The following is a 15934-nucleotide window of genomic DNA, read 5'->3' as shown; positions in this document are numbered from 1 at the left end:
TCCTCAAAGATCTTAAAATCTAACAAGAGAGGTCAAATATCTGCATTTTAATATAACTGGCCCTCTGCCCCCTTACAGCTCAATATTCATTAACATGAAATAATAGGAAATAAAATCTGATGTCCTCACTGTTTAAGGGAATAGAACCCCCCCCCCCAACACAATCAGATGTTTATGGACAAATAGTAAACACAAAACAAGAATGCGAAAGTGTTTAAAGGGCTTCTCAAGTATGAATGCTAGGAAACAGCTGGCCTGAGTTATTGTTTCTTTGTGTGATGCTTTCATGTGCACTGGCTCATTTCATCCCCTCAAAAAGTACACGAAGGAACTATTAATATGCTGGGGGATTTTTTGGGGCTTAGTTTTAGTTTTTGTTTGTGTTTTTGTTTTTACTGAGTGGAAAACTGAGACAGAAAAGGACTAGTGTATTTACCCCAAGTGCCTGAATCTTTACCTGTCATATAGTGCCTCTTTGAGAAAGATATAAACAAAAATCTTCACTGATGTGCAGCATCAAGAAGGAAGGACTTTGTAGCACAATAATGATCAGGATTTTTTGTTGTTGTTTTTAAGATTTATTTATTTGTTTGAAAGTCAGAGTTAGAGAGAGAGAGAAGGAAAGACAGAAAGATCTTCCATGTGCTGGTTCATTCCTCACATGGCCACAATGACCAGGGCTGGACCAGACTGAAGCCAGGAGCCTCTTCCTGGTCTCTCAAGTGGGGATCAGGGACCCAGGGACTTGGACCATCTTCGGCCACTTTCCCAGGCACATGAGCAGGGAGCCCAACAGAAGTGGAGCAGAAAGGTCTTGAACCTGTGCCAACATGGGATGCCAGCACTGCAAATGGCAGCTTAATCTGCTGCGCCACAACACCAGCCCCAGGGATCAGTTTTTCAAGAGCAATGTAATTTCTCGCAAATATGTGAAATACTTGCAAAAGGCAGGAACAGCATTGTTTCGTATATTTGTATAAGAAATTTATGCTATTGTCGAAGAGATGATAAGAAAAGACTAAAGGGAAAGGAGATACTAAAATAAGCAATAGAGGGTTGAGTGCTTGGCCTAGTGATTGACACACCTGCCTGGACACCTTAGTTCCATATCATTCCCTGTGTTTCAGTCTCAACTCTGTTTAGCTCCTTCTGTGCAGACCCCGGGGAGCAGTTGTGATGTCTCAAGTAATCGGGTCCTTGCCACTTATATGGGATGCCTGGATTAGTTACCATCTCCTGGCTTCTCATTCACCCCTGACTATTGCAGGCAGCTGGACATTGAACCAGTGGGTGGGAAATTCTCTCTCTCTGTCTCTCTGTCTCTCTCTGCCTTTCTCTATATCTCACTCTGTCTCTTGTTCTGTCTCAAATAATAATATTTTCCAACAATTATTAAACCGGCTCAGAATCAATCTTGTTAGAGGATTAAGTAGGTAAATAAATATCCAAAAGCTGTCATTCCTGAAACCTTTGGGTAGAACACTGAGTTGCATTCCTACATGAAAAATGCCAAACCAGTGAGCCTAGTTTGTTTAGATTGCTTTATTTGGAAAATCCATGGAAGTGTGAACCTGGTCACATGAAAAGCCCAGGACTGTTCAGCCTTGTGTGTCAGTTCTATGAGTTCTAGTACCAGCCTATTAATAGGAGTAAAGTACAACTGTGTGCTCGCTTGCTCGCTTGCTCGCTTGCTCGCTCTAAGTTTTCCGTTATAGAGGACTCCTTCCTTTAGCAGCAGGTTATCAGGTGAGAAAGTCATTGATTTCCATAAGCTTTCATTCTTACTATTAGCATAACATATTAAAAAACAAAGGCCTGTTTTCTATTTCAAGTTTTAACAGCTACAACATCATAAAGAATCCCTAGAAATTAAGGCAATAACTTTCTCAGTAATCTTCTGGAACATAATTGCACAACAAATATTTTCACAATGATGGGGATCAATGGATTTTTCTGCTGCCAGGGAAGAACTAATGTGTTGCCTTTGCTTTTACACTCCTGAGAGTCCATTCTTCCCATTCTCAAGATATTTAAGGTCCAAAGAATGACCATTCAAGACCTCAAAATAAATGCAGGTATTTAGAACAATTCTTAAACCTCTAGCTTGGGGATGTTGAAGGGACTTCTGTGTTGACATTGAAGCTCAGAAACCAAGTAAAGATTTTGATTGATTCAATTTTATTAACTATGTGGTACTTAACAAAAGTAAAAAGAAATGCTATATAAATGGAAAATGTTTATACATAAGTATGTGTAAAATTAGGATTCCTGGGGCAGGCATTGTGGTATAACAAGTTAAGCTTGGCCGGGGCCGCAGCTCACTAGGCTAATCCTCCGCCTTGCGGCGCCGGCACACCGGGTTCTAGTCCCCGTCGGCGCGCCAGATTCTGTCCCGGTTGCCCCTCTTCCAGGCCAGCTCTCTGCTGTGGCCAGGGAGTGCAGTGGAGGATGGCCCAAGTACTTGGGCCCTGCACCCCATGGGAGACCAGGAGAAGCACCTGGCTCCTGCCATCGGATCAGCGCGGTGCGCTAGCGGCAGCGCGCCGGCCGCAGTGGCCATTGGAGGGTGAACCAATGGCAAAGGAAGACCTTTCTCTCTGTCTCTCTCTCACTGTCCACTCTGCCTGTCAAAAAAAAAAAAAGTTAAGCTGCCTCCTGGAACCCAATCCCCATACCATATCAGAGTGCCTGGTTCGAGTCCCAGTTTCTCTGTGTCCATTCCAGGTTTCTGCTAATATACCTGGAGGCAGCACATGTTGGCTCAAGTACTTGAGTGCCTGCCACCCTTGTTGGAGAGGTGTGAATCTTCTGGATTCTGACTTCTGCTGGCTCAGCCCTGATTATGAGAATTTAGGGAGTGGACCAGCAGATGGAAGGGGTTTCTGTCCCTCTCTCCCTCTTTGCCTCTCTTCCTCTCTCGCTCTCTCCCTCCCCCTTTAAAATAAATAAGCAAATCTTTTATAAAACATAAGTATTTCTGTCAAAGCAATATTGGTCTTAGCTATTATAGTAAATATTTGTTTCCTCTTATGAACGCCAATCAAACTTGATTCAAGATCATCACTACTGACCACGTTTTAACTTAATTGTCTCTTTAATGGGCCTTTCTCCAAATACAGTCACATTCTGAGATATTGGGGGTTAGGAGACATGGCATAATACATAACAACCATAAAAGAAAATAAATACTTATTTCAAATTAGAAAAGCTGGGCTGGAGCTGTGGCGCAGTGGGTTAACGCCCTGGCCTGAAGTGCCGGCATCCCATATGAGTGCCGGTTCTAGTCCCGGCTGCTCTTCTTCCAATCCAGGTCTCTGCTATGGCCTGGGATAGCAGTAGAAGATGGCCCAAGTCCTTGGGTCCCTGCACCCACGTGGGAGACCCGGAGGAAGCTCCTGGCTCCTCGCTTCAGACTGGCGCAGCTCCCACCATTGCAGCCAATTGGGGAGTGAACCATCGGATGGAAGACCTCTCTCTCTCTCTCTTTCTCCCTCTCTCTCTCTCTGCCTCTCCTCTTTCTGTGTAAATCTTACTTTCAAATAAGTAAATAAATCTTTAAAAAAAATTAGAAAACCAAACACAACACATTCTAATAAAGGCCATGAATCACCACAAAGATAAAATACTCCAGAAAAATAATATCTCTATTAATTAAATGCCTGATGACTTCTTATATTTTGCATCTGTGTATTTTCACTGTTCGCCTCTACACATTATCTGATTTTGCAATATTTTCTATAGACAGAAAGATCATTCTAGTCTTTTCTCTGCCATCATTGATAGAAAATTGTTATTATGAAAACTGCCTCTAATATGCAGAACTTTTTGTTGGAAATAACATGTAACATTTAAGATGATTGTCAAATTGGCTATCAAGAGAGAACTGCTAACAAATCTCTTTTATCTGTGGTTTGGTAAAACTTGTTCTATTACTGCAGGTTTAGAAGCTGGTAAATTCTGTTTAGTGCAGTTAACATCAAAAGGGAAAATCAAGTCAGTGGTACATTTGCAATTGTTTTCAGTACGTTGTTGAGCAGTTTCCTGATCAGAGAAACCATCTCCCTTTGTATGGTTTAGAATCCACTAGTCCTCCAAGTAAAGACTTTTGCATAGACCTAACTATTCTTTTGTCAGCATAATACCCATGCTGGGTGTTAAAGACACACTCAAATCTCATGGCCTCTGGCTCCCATAGCTGAGTCACAAAACCAGGGGAATAACTGGTTCAGAGTCATTAGAATTATTCCAATACTCATTCCTACATATTGATGGTGGGTGATGACCCAAACACAGACCATGGTGACTATAAACCAGTCTATCCTACTACATTCAGCTAAGTTCCACCCCACCCCCATCTCAACTTCCCCTAACCAAGCCCCAAAATTCTCATGACCATTCCTCTGGCCCACATGAGCATGTGAAGGAGGGTGGTCACAGCTGTGAGCATGCTGCTCAGCCCCCTCCCAGGACCTCAGACAGGGTCATTGCAAGTAAGGGTCCCTGAAGCTTTCTTGTCTTCACCCATGCTTGTGTAATAATTTTTATTGTACTCCAGCTAACAACATAGAAATACTTATGCTTTACCTTCTTGGTTCCCTCATCTCTTCTCCTTTTTCTTGAATATTTATTTGGTGCATACAGTACTTCAGAGCCCATGGTAAGGGTCCAGACACATATACCGTCTACAGTACAGGATACAAAAGGATGGCTCACCAAAGTGGTTAAAGAGAAAATCCGCTGGATATTTGTTTGATGCAGGGGTCCATTCAGCTGAGCATTCAGGCAAGTCTTTTTGAAGAAGTAGCATTTGTTCTGACCTAAAGGATGGCTAAGATTGGGATTGGGGAGATTAGGAAGAGGGGAAAATCACTCTATAAGGCTAGTGCTGCATGTGGTAGCACTTATAGAAGACGAATTCAGCATTTATAACATTTGTAGTTCCATTTTTACTCAGCCAAAGTAATGGCAAAACAAATGAACTAATGCAAATCCATGTTGTGGCGACCAGCTCAGTGCATTAGGGATATCTTACAGAATTTTATGCTTATCTCTTTCAGGGCTCATGGCTCAGAAAATCCAATCATTTATGTTCTGTGACACCAAAAGTAGTTCCATAACAACATCAGAAGATATTAAGCTTTTTCTGCTTCACCAGAAATGAACTTAAAGGCCAGGCATTTGTGGTGGTGGTTAATATGCCACTTTGGATACCGATTGCCTGGGTTTGAGGCCCACTCTGACTCCAGGTTCAGTTTCTGCTAATGTGCACCCCGGAAGGCATCAGGTGATGGCTCTAGTACTTGGGTCCCCTACTACCAGATGGGAGACCCAGATAGAATTCCAGGCTCCTAGCTTTAGCCTGCCCTAGTCCTGGCTGTTAACAGCATTTGTGGAGTAGACCAGCGGTTAGGAGATATCTCTACATGTGTCTGTCTTTGTGTTGGTGTCTCTCTGCCTTTCAAATAAAATATTTTTTCAAAGAAATGAACTTACTCCACTAAGGCCCCATGCTTCAACCCTGACACCATGGAGAAGAGAATCTAATCTTCAGTCTAGTTGATAGGTCCTCTAAGTACTACTCTTGTTCCTTCTCTCCCACACTAGCCTTAAACTCTCTCCCAAATTTGTTTTTACTACCTTCCCTCACTCTTCCATTTACTTTTGTGTTTTGTTCATCCAGTCTTGTCTCTCTTAGAAGACAGTCTGGACAGGGACTTATTTCTGAACTTCTTTTGGCCCAGAGGGAAAAGGAGTACCCAAGTATCTCATTTCCATGCAATCTGAGGGAAGCCACTAGTTCAGCATCCCTCTGCGTGACCTGGTAACTGACCAGTAGTGATATTTAAACATTCAGTCTTTGTATGGTTCTTCCCATTCTTGCAGATTGTTGGTTATTTTGAACTTTGTGAATGAGCTTTGTTGTCAGTAATATTCTGAGTTGTATGCTGGTTGAGGATAGGGGTCTGTGAAGTAGATTCATGGGATCTGATAACTGGCAGTACAGCACTAGCCAATCTAAACAGAACCCTACTGGATCTCCATCCCTGTACTCCTAAAACACACCTCTTTGCCCAGACCATGTGAATGCAATTGCTCTGATTTTGTTGTGGCTTCCATGACTTTCTTGTTGTCCTTTGAGGGCCAAAGGTAATTATGAACAGTTGCTGATATAAGTGGTCTTGTAAGGTTTGATGTTGGAAGAATACCATCCTGTGAGCAGTATTTATACATCTCTGGTGGGAATTCAGCATATTAATAGGAAGGACTATACAAAAACTACTCCTCTATTGACTGTGAATGAACACTGTCATCTTGAACACATTTAGATCTCACACAGTGTTGCTCCCTATGGTGCTTTCTTCCACAAAACTTATTCTAATAGCATGAATATATATTAAAATTAGATCAGATGGGGTGAGGAGGAGCATGCCAACAAAAGGAATCCATCACTCTTTTGACAAATGTAGGGAATGTAGTCACAATATTTACAAATGAAATGGCAGGAATATAATTGAAAAGCTGCATCTGTATGTCATTCATATAGCTTTTCTTCCAGGTATTTTTCATGGGTCCATGTCTGAGTGATACCTCTTCAATATATTGCATAATATAGTATTTTTCCTCTTTACTCCTTTGCTTATGGTCAAGAGAATTAATTTGAAGGCTTTCAACTTTCAAATCTCTTTTTTTGCTTTGTTCCAGACATGACTTATACTGTCTGCCTTAGAACTATCAGATAAACTGTGTAGTTTGATTAGACCAGACTGCTCCACCTTCTCTGGTCTAGCAGTACAGCACAAGATATATTTTAAGAGGGTCTGGTTGAAAGGCTAAATGCTCCAGATAAAGTATTGTTATATAAACCTTAATAAAAAGGAAGTGCCAGGAAGTACTTAGTGACTTAGATGCAGGAATCAAAGGATTTTGGGTATTCATTCCTTTTCTCAGCCATTCAAGTGGCCACTATGATTTTTTTTCAGCCAAACGTTTGTATTGGAGGAGAGTTGATATAGCATATGGTTCAAAGCCCTCATTTTTTTTTTCCATTTGTATCTATCGAGTGCTTACTATATGCCAAGCCCTGTCCTAGGTGTTTGAGTTACAGAGATGGTGAAGACACAATCCTTGAAATCAAGGGTTTCAGTGGGAGAAAAGTTAGATGAGGAAAATAAGACCTGGAGTTACTTGCTCAAAGTCTAATAGGCACGGAGGATAGAATATAGACGTGAAAAAGGTCTCTGAACTCATTGTCTGGTTCTCATTCTCTGTGGTCACTCCATCTGCCTAACCCAGGACACAGCAGAAATGTTACAGCTAGGCTGAAATTGTCCTTTTTCCTGCTTGCTAATTCCATGGACTCCATGTTTAAAGCCCATGTTTATAACACCTATTTTATATTTGATATTAATTCCATAGGCTTCTGGAAGGAGAAAAAGTAGATTTCTGAGTAAGCTTTCAGAATCCCTTGAGCTCACATCTTAGGTTGTAAGAAAGGTTCTGTTTTATGATAAGACTTCCTGGGTGTTGGTGGGAATGGTTTATAAGCTTGTGGCTGTATCTAGAGAAACAGTGAGAGTTCAAATGTGTTTATCAACCCCTTCCATTTGAATTTTGGAACATAAATCTCACAAGACAGCTTGTTCTCAAGAGGTTAGCAGTACACCTGGTTTTAGTCTTCCCACAAATATTGTGAGAACAGGCTTTGTCAGATGATGCTGGCATGCTCAGTCAGGGCATTCTGAACCGTGTGAGAGGTGAGCATGTGTAGCAGGGGGAATATAAAAGATATCTTTGAGCCTCTTAGGGACTCCAGCCATGTTTGTGCATGGGGCCGGGGGAGGAGGGCAGGGCAGGAATTGCCACAGTAAGACAGCATCCTATATACCACTCCAGATATATCAGAATTTGTAAGTCCTGTTTTTTATAATTTGCTCCACTGGGAAATGAATGCATGTCCTTGGATGTGGGGAAATGATGTATTCCTCAGGTGAAATGGTTCACATTTATTCCTTAACTTAACATCTCCTACATGGCACAAGAAGCACTTGCTGTATGCTTGTTGATGTGAATTCTGTTCCATGATTTCACTTCATTTAGGTTGTAGGGATTTCAGGGACAAGCTTTTAAAGAAACAAAGTATTGTGGGAAACAAGGAAGAGAACTTAGCTGGATCAGGGTCCTGCCTATGTTAAGAAGTGCTTGCAAGTAATAGATTTTTTGGTTTTGTTTCTTTATTGACACAGCATGCCTCAAGTTGCTTGTTTTACCTAGTGTCTGATATAGATCACTTAAAAAAATGTTTCATTTATTTGAAAGGGAAAGAGACAGATACCCTCCATATGCTAGTTCACTCCCCAAATAACTGCAGTGGTCAGAGCTAGATCAGACTAAAGCAAGGAGTCTGGAACTCCATCTGTGTCTCCCATGTGGATGACAGGGACCCAAGCACTTGGGCCATCCTCTGCTGCTTTCCCAGGCACATTAGCAGGGAGCTGGATTAGAAGTGAAGAAGCTGGAACTTGAACTGGTACTAATATGGGATGCCGGTATCACAGATGGCATCTTGACCCACTGGGCCACAACACCAGCCCCTAAACTAGATCTTTGAAATCAAAATTGAACAGAATTACAGACTTAGGTCTAGAAGCAGTGATATCACATGAAAGCCATCTTCTTTAAGGATAAAACTCCAGTCTGTAATGTGGCTGTCTCTTTCACAGCTGAAATGATTAGCTTCGAGTTCTCTTTCAGTGGCAGGAATCTCATTGCCTTACCATGTATCTCTTCTGGATGGTTCCATCACTTTTACTTGAACCAGTCAGAGTGGCAGTAACTGGCAACAAACAGAAAAAAAAGCCCTAACGTCAAGTTAGAGACCGGTCTTGGTGCCCATACCATGACAGAGATTATTGATAACAGTGATTATTTTTTCCAGTCACAATGTCCCACACAGAAATTATTGTCTACTTGTATTGTTCCTGAGAAAATAAAGTCTGATGCCATAATGTGCTCTTTTAGAAACAGTATAATCAGCTCTGACAATGATGTGAGGACATCCTCATTCTCATTCTCGTTTATTCTAAATGAATAATCTCAAGTGAGTTTTCCAAATCTCAGTATTCTCAAGGGAGGGGCAGCCATTTGCAAAGGATTTTTCTTAGTGTGCTAAACCTAAAGTAATTAATATTCCACATTTCTGATTTGCAGGAAACACTATTATGCATTTTCCTTGGAAGAGAATAAGTGGAGAGGATCAAGGAAAACTCTCAAATTGCAGTTTGTGTGACCTGTTTTTGAATAAACATCATCATATTCCACAGTCAATTATCTCCAAAGTACAGTGTGTTCTCTAGCCAGAGAGAGAGAGGGAGGGAGGGAGGGAGGGAGGGAGAGAGAGAGAGAGAGAGAGAGAGAGAAATACTGCCTGTTAGAGGTGGTTAGAGGAAAGGACGCATGCATTGGAGTGTGCATTATTCTATTGTCCTCTGAATAATTTTATACCATTTGGGAGGGGGTAGTGGGAAAGATTATACAGTATTTTTATGTGATTTCGTAAATATCGAATTGCAGCCATCAGTGAAAGAGACAAACATGGCTAGGAAAACAAAATGAGGTATGTTATGTTCGGCATAGCGACAGGGCTGCTAATACCAAAGGAAAAACAAGTCATTACTTACAACTATTGAATAGAAGTGGTCTAATCATGGAGGCAGGATAAGTATCCCATTTTATTATGGCTTCGTTATGTGTTTTTGCAACACTCTTTGGCTCGCCATTAAAATTATTTTCTGCAGTGGCACTGTGAGGGTTCAGAATCCAGGGGCATAACTATTATTTTTGTTTACACCATGCTGTGCCACTGGGAGAGTAAATAGTGTTTTGGGTTTTATTTCTTTTATTCTCTCCTTTCTTTTCACCTATGAAAAGATCAAAATTACGGAGAAATATTTGTTGGAGAATGATCTTAAAAGAAGCTTAGGTTTGATCAAAATAGTGTTGGCCACAGTGAAGACAGGTATGTTACCATTGCTTGTATAATCAGTTAAGGTTGTTTTGTTTTTCTTTAAATTTTCTTGTATTTGCTTTAGAGGTAAAGTTGACAGCAAAGGAAGGTTTCAGGCGATTGAAGTAGAAGTACAGACACGGCACCTCTGGATTCACGTGGGGACCAGGCAGCCTCCCTCAACAGCAGACATTCTGCCTCTTCCGATAGAAACCCCTCTCTGTGTGGCCTGGGATTTGAATGTGGAGGCCTTCGGTTCTTGGCCTGTCTCCTGGTCGGTTGTTGGGTGGAGTCGCCCTGATCCTTCTTTCTCCAAGGAAGGCCTATTACCATCAGAAGCAAACCGCATCCTTGCTTTCACGGCAGTTAAACTTGATAATTATTGGTAATCCTGGCATCTGCCCACTCTTATTTTCTTGTTCATAAGCTGGAGAAGTATTTTTAAAAGGCTAACAACCCCACTCTTTGAGGAAGCACAGCCTCTCTGCTGATGTGAAACGCTGAGCCCGGCTGCAGGACACCGACACCGGTAGTCGAGTACCCTCCTTCTCATTGTGCCAGCAAATCCTCACACATTATTTATTTCCCATTTTAGACACTGGACAGTGACTCATTGTGCCCTGGAAATATTATCACTGTAGTAATTTTCTCGTGTGGCTCGGCTTAATGTTAGAGAAATGGGTAGTTACAAGTCCAGACACTATAAAGATGGAGCTAAATATTCTTCTAAAAATAGGGTGTTTGGTTAACGTTTTGGTAGTCAACAACTTTCCTGCAGCCACACACGGTGCCGGACTCAGGAATGGAATAAATGCCCTCATGCAGTGGTTGGTAAAGTCGCCCTTTAGGAGATTAACCTTTTCATGTTAAGACTTCAGAGCAATGGCGTCTTTAACTCAAGGGGTCAACAGTTGGGAGGAAATGCCTTGCTTGCGGGAGATAGGCAGCACAAAATGGCCTGAGAACTGAGTTTCAGTTATCAAACGTCAAAAGAGCTTGTGTTTCTTGACCACTGAGAGAAGGATGCTTGAGAGTTAAGAATGGGTGGGAGGGTAATTTTGATCACTAATTGCATAGAATCCCTTTAGAATTGTAAGTGTTGACAGTTGGAAGTTAGATTTCCCTTAATTTTACAGAGGAGAAAATCTAAGTTTGAGAGGTGGAAGGTATACCTACAGGCCATGCAGCCAGATTGTGGCAAATGTATTAGCGATCTTACTTCACTGGATCCAATGCATTGTTATTCGTCTACGTCCACTGAGACCAAGAGTTTTAAGCTGCAAGAGCAGTATTTCTTCATATTCCTTGTGCTACTACATTCAATTACATTATTACTAAACCTAGGGGTTCATTGGCTGGGCATGCCATTTCAGCATGGGGAACTGAGAGATCACATTGCTAGCCACAAGAGGCGGCAATGATGACTCCTGCAATGGGATTCCTGTGGCCCCCAAGGGGGAGCTGAATCGCCTTCACCAGTCTTGGATGCAGCCTTGACTCAGCCTGACCATTGTGGGCATTTGGAGAATAAACCAGAAAATGTAAGTTCTCTGTATCTGTCTCTCTGACTCTCCAACAATTTTTAAAAGATCATATTGTTGAAGACATTATAAAAATCTGAGAATTAACCTCATTGAAGCGTTCTAATATCCTTATAAGAAATTAAGTGTGAGTACTAATAAATTCCTCCAACAGAAACCAAATGTCCTTGAACACACTATTTTATGGAATCTATATAGGCTACAAGAATATAAGTAAGACCTTCTATCCTACAACCTTGTAGTTTAAGGGTTCAGAAAAGCCACAGGGCATCTCTAAGCCATCATTGTAAAATGTCCAATATTTTCACAGTCAATGGATTCAGTTCTTATTCACCAAGTCACTTATATGTGCTGCTCTATGTGTTGGGGGATATAGGATTCAATGATACCATTTTCTTTGAGTACCATGTAGTCCATTGGGAAGAACTCAGTGGTAACCCAAATTACTGTAACACAAAGTAGAAAATAGTTCTCAGGTAGATACAGATAAAGTCCTTCGGGATTGAAGAAAAAAAAAACAATTACCCTACAGTGGGATTTTAGAGACATTTTCATTTTCAAAAAGATAAGCAACACCTTCTAATTTGCATGTACTACTAAATTGCAAGGTAGTGTTAATACTGGGGAAGAAAAATCAAACTATCTATTGTTAAGCATCTTGTGACCTTCATTTTTAAAAAATATTTATTTCTTTATTTTAAAGGCAGAATTACAGAGAGAGGGGGAGACATAAAAAGGAGAAATGTCTTCCATCTTCTGGTTCACTCCTGAAGTGGCCACAATGGCCAAGGCTAAGCCAGGCTGAAGCTAGGAGCCAGGAGCTTCATCCAGGTCTCCTGCATGGGTGGCAGGGACCCAAGCACTTGGGCCACCTTCTGCTGCTTTCCCAGGTGCCTTAGCAGGGAGCTGGATCAGAATTGGAGCCTCTGGGACATGAACTGGTGCCCATATGGGATGCTGGCATTGCAGGTAGTGGCTTCAACTACTGTGCTACAACACTTCCCCCCTTCTTGTTTTATAACAGGATGAAAAAATAAGATAGCTTTTTCTATGATACAGGGAAGTTCTTAGAGAAGAGAGAGTCTACGCCAGACTTTGATAAATGGGGAAGATTTAGTTAGAAGAGTTAGAACATCCTGGTTTGAAGGAACAAAGGGAGCCCAGGAAGAAGCAGCTGAAATGTACCATACAAGTCCAGGATCCAGAGGTAAAAGTTTAGTGACAACAGAGTTCCCAGGAAAACACTGGAGAATCTTATTGGGAGGATGATTTGGCTTCATCTTATGGAAAATCTTTAACACTAATCTAAGGACTTTGAACACTTTAGTGAGCTCTAAGCACAAAAATAAGTACCTTAAGTTGGAAAGTGATGCCCTCCTAAAATCTGAAGAACCCCTGAATTCCTACGCTACTTCATATAAGGAAAACGAGTTTTTGCAACATTACTGATATGCAGTCTAACATTAGTACTCTGTCTTCCTCTACTTGGAATTATTTTATCCTTTATTCCAAGCTTTATATTACAAGATTCTATAATAGGATTGCGTGGCTTAACATTGAAAGAGGGTACATTTCTTGCATTTTGTTATTTTTGTCTTTTGAAAATGTATATTATTTATTGGAAAGGCAGTGTTACAGTGAGAGAGGGAGAGATAGAGAGATCTTCCATTGGCTGGTTCATTTCTAAAATGTCCACAATTGCTGGAGCTGGGCTAAGCGAAATCCAAGAAACAGTAACTTCTTCCTGGTTTCCCACATGGGTACAAGAGCCCAAACACTTGGGCCATCTTCTGCTGCTTTCCCAGGCACATTAACAGGGAGTTGGATCAAAAGGGGAGCAACCAGGACATGAACAGGTGCCCATTTGGGATGCCAGCATCACAGGAGGCAGCTTTACCCACTATGTCACAATGCCAGCCCACTTTTTTTTTAATTGTACATGATTATGAAATGGTACTATGTGATGTTTCGTTACATGTATACATTACATAATGCCCAGTAGGGCATTATGCTTTATATTTATATTTATTTATATTTATATAAAGCATATATATTTATATTTATTTATGTAAATAATATATACTTACATGTTTTATATTTATATGTATATGCTTTATATTTATATAAATATATGCTTAATTTAAAATGAAAATATATAAAATTCTATCTTTTAGGTTTTTTTTTATAGAGAAATCTATAGTATTAAAACTACCTGTCTTCACTCTACTGTGCAGTAAAACTCTACAATGTCTTACTCTTATCAAGCCATAACCTAGTATCCAACAATCAACCTATTCTCATCCCTCCCAACCCACTAGCCTCTGGTGACCACGGTTGTATTTTGAGCTTCTGCAAGATCATCTATTTCTTAAACTCCACATATGAGTGATATTTGTCTCTCTGTGCTCAGCTTATTTCAAGTAATATAATGACCTCCAATTCCATCTGTGTTGTTGTGAATGCAGAAATTTCTTCCTGTTTCATGACTAATATTCTGTGTGTATGTACCACATTAGCTTTATTCATTCACAGGTGGATGGACACTTAGGTTGTCTCCATTTCTTGACTTTTGTGAATAGTGCTGCAAAAACATGAGAGTGCAAATGTCTCTATGACAGATGGATTTCATTGCCCTTGGATATGTACCCAGGAGTGGGATTTCTGGATCTTACGGAAGTTCTGTTTTTAGCTTTCTGAGGAACCTCTGTAGTGTTTTCTACAATGGCTGTGCCAATTGTACATTCCCGCTAGTGTACAAGGGTTCTTTTTACCCCATAGCCTGGCCAACACTTATTCCTTTTTGTTTTTTATGATAGTCACTCTTATTGGAGTGAGGTGATTTCTCATTGTGGTTTTGATTTGCATTCTGATGATGATTAGTGATGGTGAACATTCTTTTTTCATGTACCTGTTGGCCATTTCTGTCTGTCTTTGAGAAATCTGTCTCCATCTACAGCACATTTAAAAAAAAAAAAGGTTTATGTGTATTTATTTGAAAAAGAGCAATAGAGACAGAGAAACAGAGAGAAAGAGATCTTCCATCCACTGACTTGTTCCCCAAAATGCTGCAACAGCTAGGGCTGAGCCACTCCAACGATGGGAGCCTTGAACTCCATCCAGATCACCTTTGTGGGCAGCAGGTACTTGAGTACTTGAGTCATCATTTGCTGCTGCTTTGAATGCAAATTAACATGAAGCTGGATCAGAAGTACAGTAGCCGCCACTCACACCAGCAGGCATGGGATGTGGGTGCCCAAGCAGCAAACTTACTACACTGTGCCTCAATATCCCTCCATCTCTACCCCCACCCATTTTCTAATTGGATTATTTGGAGGTTTTGTTCTGTTTTGTACTGATTTGTTTGAGTTCCTTATATATTCTGGATATTAACTCCTTGTCAGATGTATAAATTATAGATTTTTTCCACCATTCTGTGGGTTGTCTCTTGACTCTTGTGATTGTTTCTTGCTTGAAAAAACACTTTAGTTTGATGAAATCCCATCTTTCTATTTTTGCTTATATTTCTTGTGCTTATGGGGTCTGATCCAGAAAAATGCTTGCATATTCCTATGTCCTGAAGTGGTTTTCTTATATTTTCTTTCTACTAATTTCAAAGTTTCTGGTCTCACGTTTAGATCATTAAGCCATTTTTAGTTAGTTTTCATATATGGTGAGAGACAGGGGTCTGGTTTCATTCTTATACATGTGGATATACAGTTTTCTGAGTATCATTTATTAATAAGACTATCCTTTTTCTAATTCATGTTCTTGGCATCTTTCTCAAAGATCAGTTGATTGTAGGTGTGTGGGTTTACTTTTAGGGTTTCTATTGTGTCCCATACTTTTATTCCAATATCATGCCATTTTAATTACTGTAGCTTTGTAATATATTTTAATATCAGGAAGTTTAATGCTTCCTGCTTTATTCTTTTTGCTCAAGATCATTTTAGTTATTGGAGATCTTTTGTGGTTCCATACAAATTTTGGTCCTTTTTTGCACTAATTCTGTGAAAAAATGTCATCGAAATTTTGATAGGGATTTCACTGAATCTGCAAATTTCTTAGGGTATCATGTAAATTTTAACAAATTTGATTTTTCAAATCCATGAATATGGAATTTCCGTCCATTTCTTTGCATTCTCTTCAATTTCTTTTATCAGTGATTTATAGTTTTCATTTTAGAGAACTTTCAGCGCTTTGGCTAAATTTATTCCCAGGTATTTTATTTTTTTGTAGCTGTTGGAAATAGTTATATTCTTGATTTCTTTTTCATGTGATTCACTATTGATATATAACAACACTGCTGATTTTTGTGCATTGGCTTTGTATGATATGACTTTGCTGAATTTATTCTAACAGCTTTTTGGTAGAGTCTTTAGGGTTTTATATA

At 40.2% G+C, this 15934-nt stretch overlaps 1 protein-coding gene and 1 long non-coding RNA gene across 37 annotated transcripts in view; one reads left to right on the top strand and one right to left on the bottom strand.

Moving 5' to 3' along the window:
- LPP (LIM domain containing preferred translocation partner in lipoma) overlaps nt 1–15934 on the top strand; it is a 736836-nt gene that overhangs the window by 456017 nt on the left and 264885 nt on the right. The gene's annotated exons all lie outside the window — the stretch shown is intronic.
- Nucleotides 1–15934, bottom strand: part of LOC149127040 (uncharacterized) — a 74509-nt gene that overhangs the window by 14233 nt on the left and 44342 nt on the right. Inside the window, exon 2 of the long non-coding RNA XR_016232522.1 lies at nt 4714–4828. This is a non-coding gene — a long non-coding RNA (uncharacterized LOC149127040). The remainder of the gene's footprint in view (nt 1–4713; nt 4829–15934) is intronic.

This window comes from Oryctolagus cuniculus, chromosome 4, assembly GCF_051225735.1.
Source record: "Oryctolagus cuniculus isolate XC-2025 breed Fujian yellow rabbit chromosome 4, ASM5122573v1, whole genome shotgun sequence".
In the NCBI taxonomy this organism is placed as follows: Eukaryota; Metazoa; Chordata; class Mammalia; order Lagomorpha; family Leporidae; genus Oryctolagus; species Oryctolagus cuniculus.
This window is presented reverse-complemented; position numbering and strand designations above follow the sequence as displayed.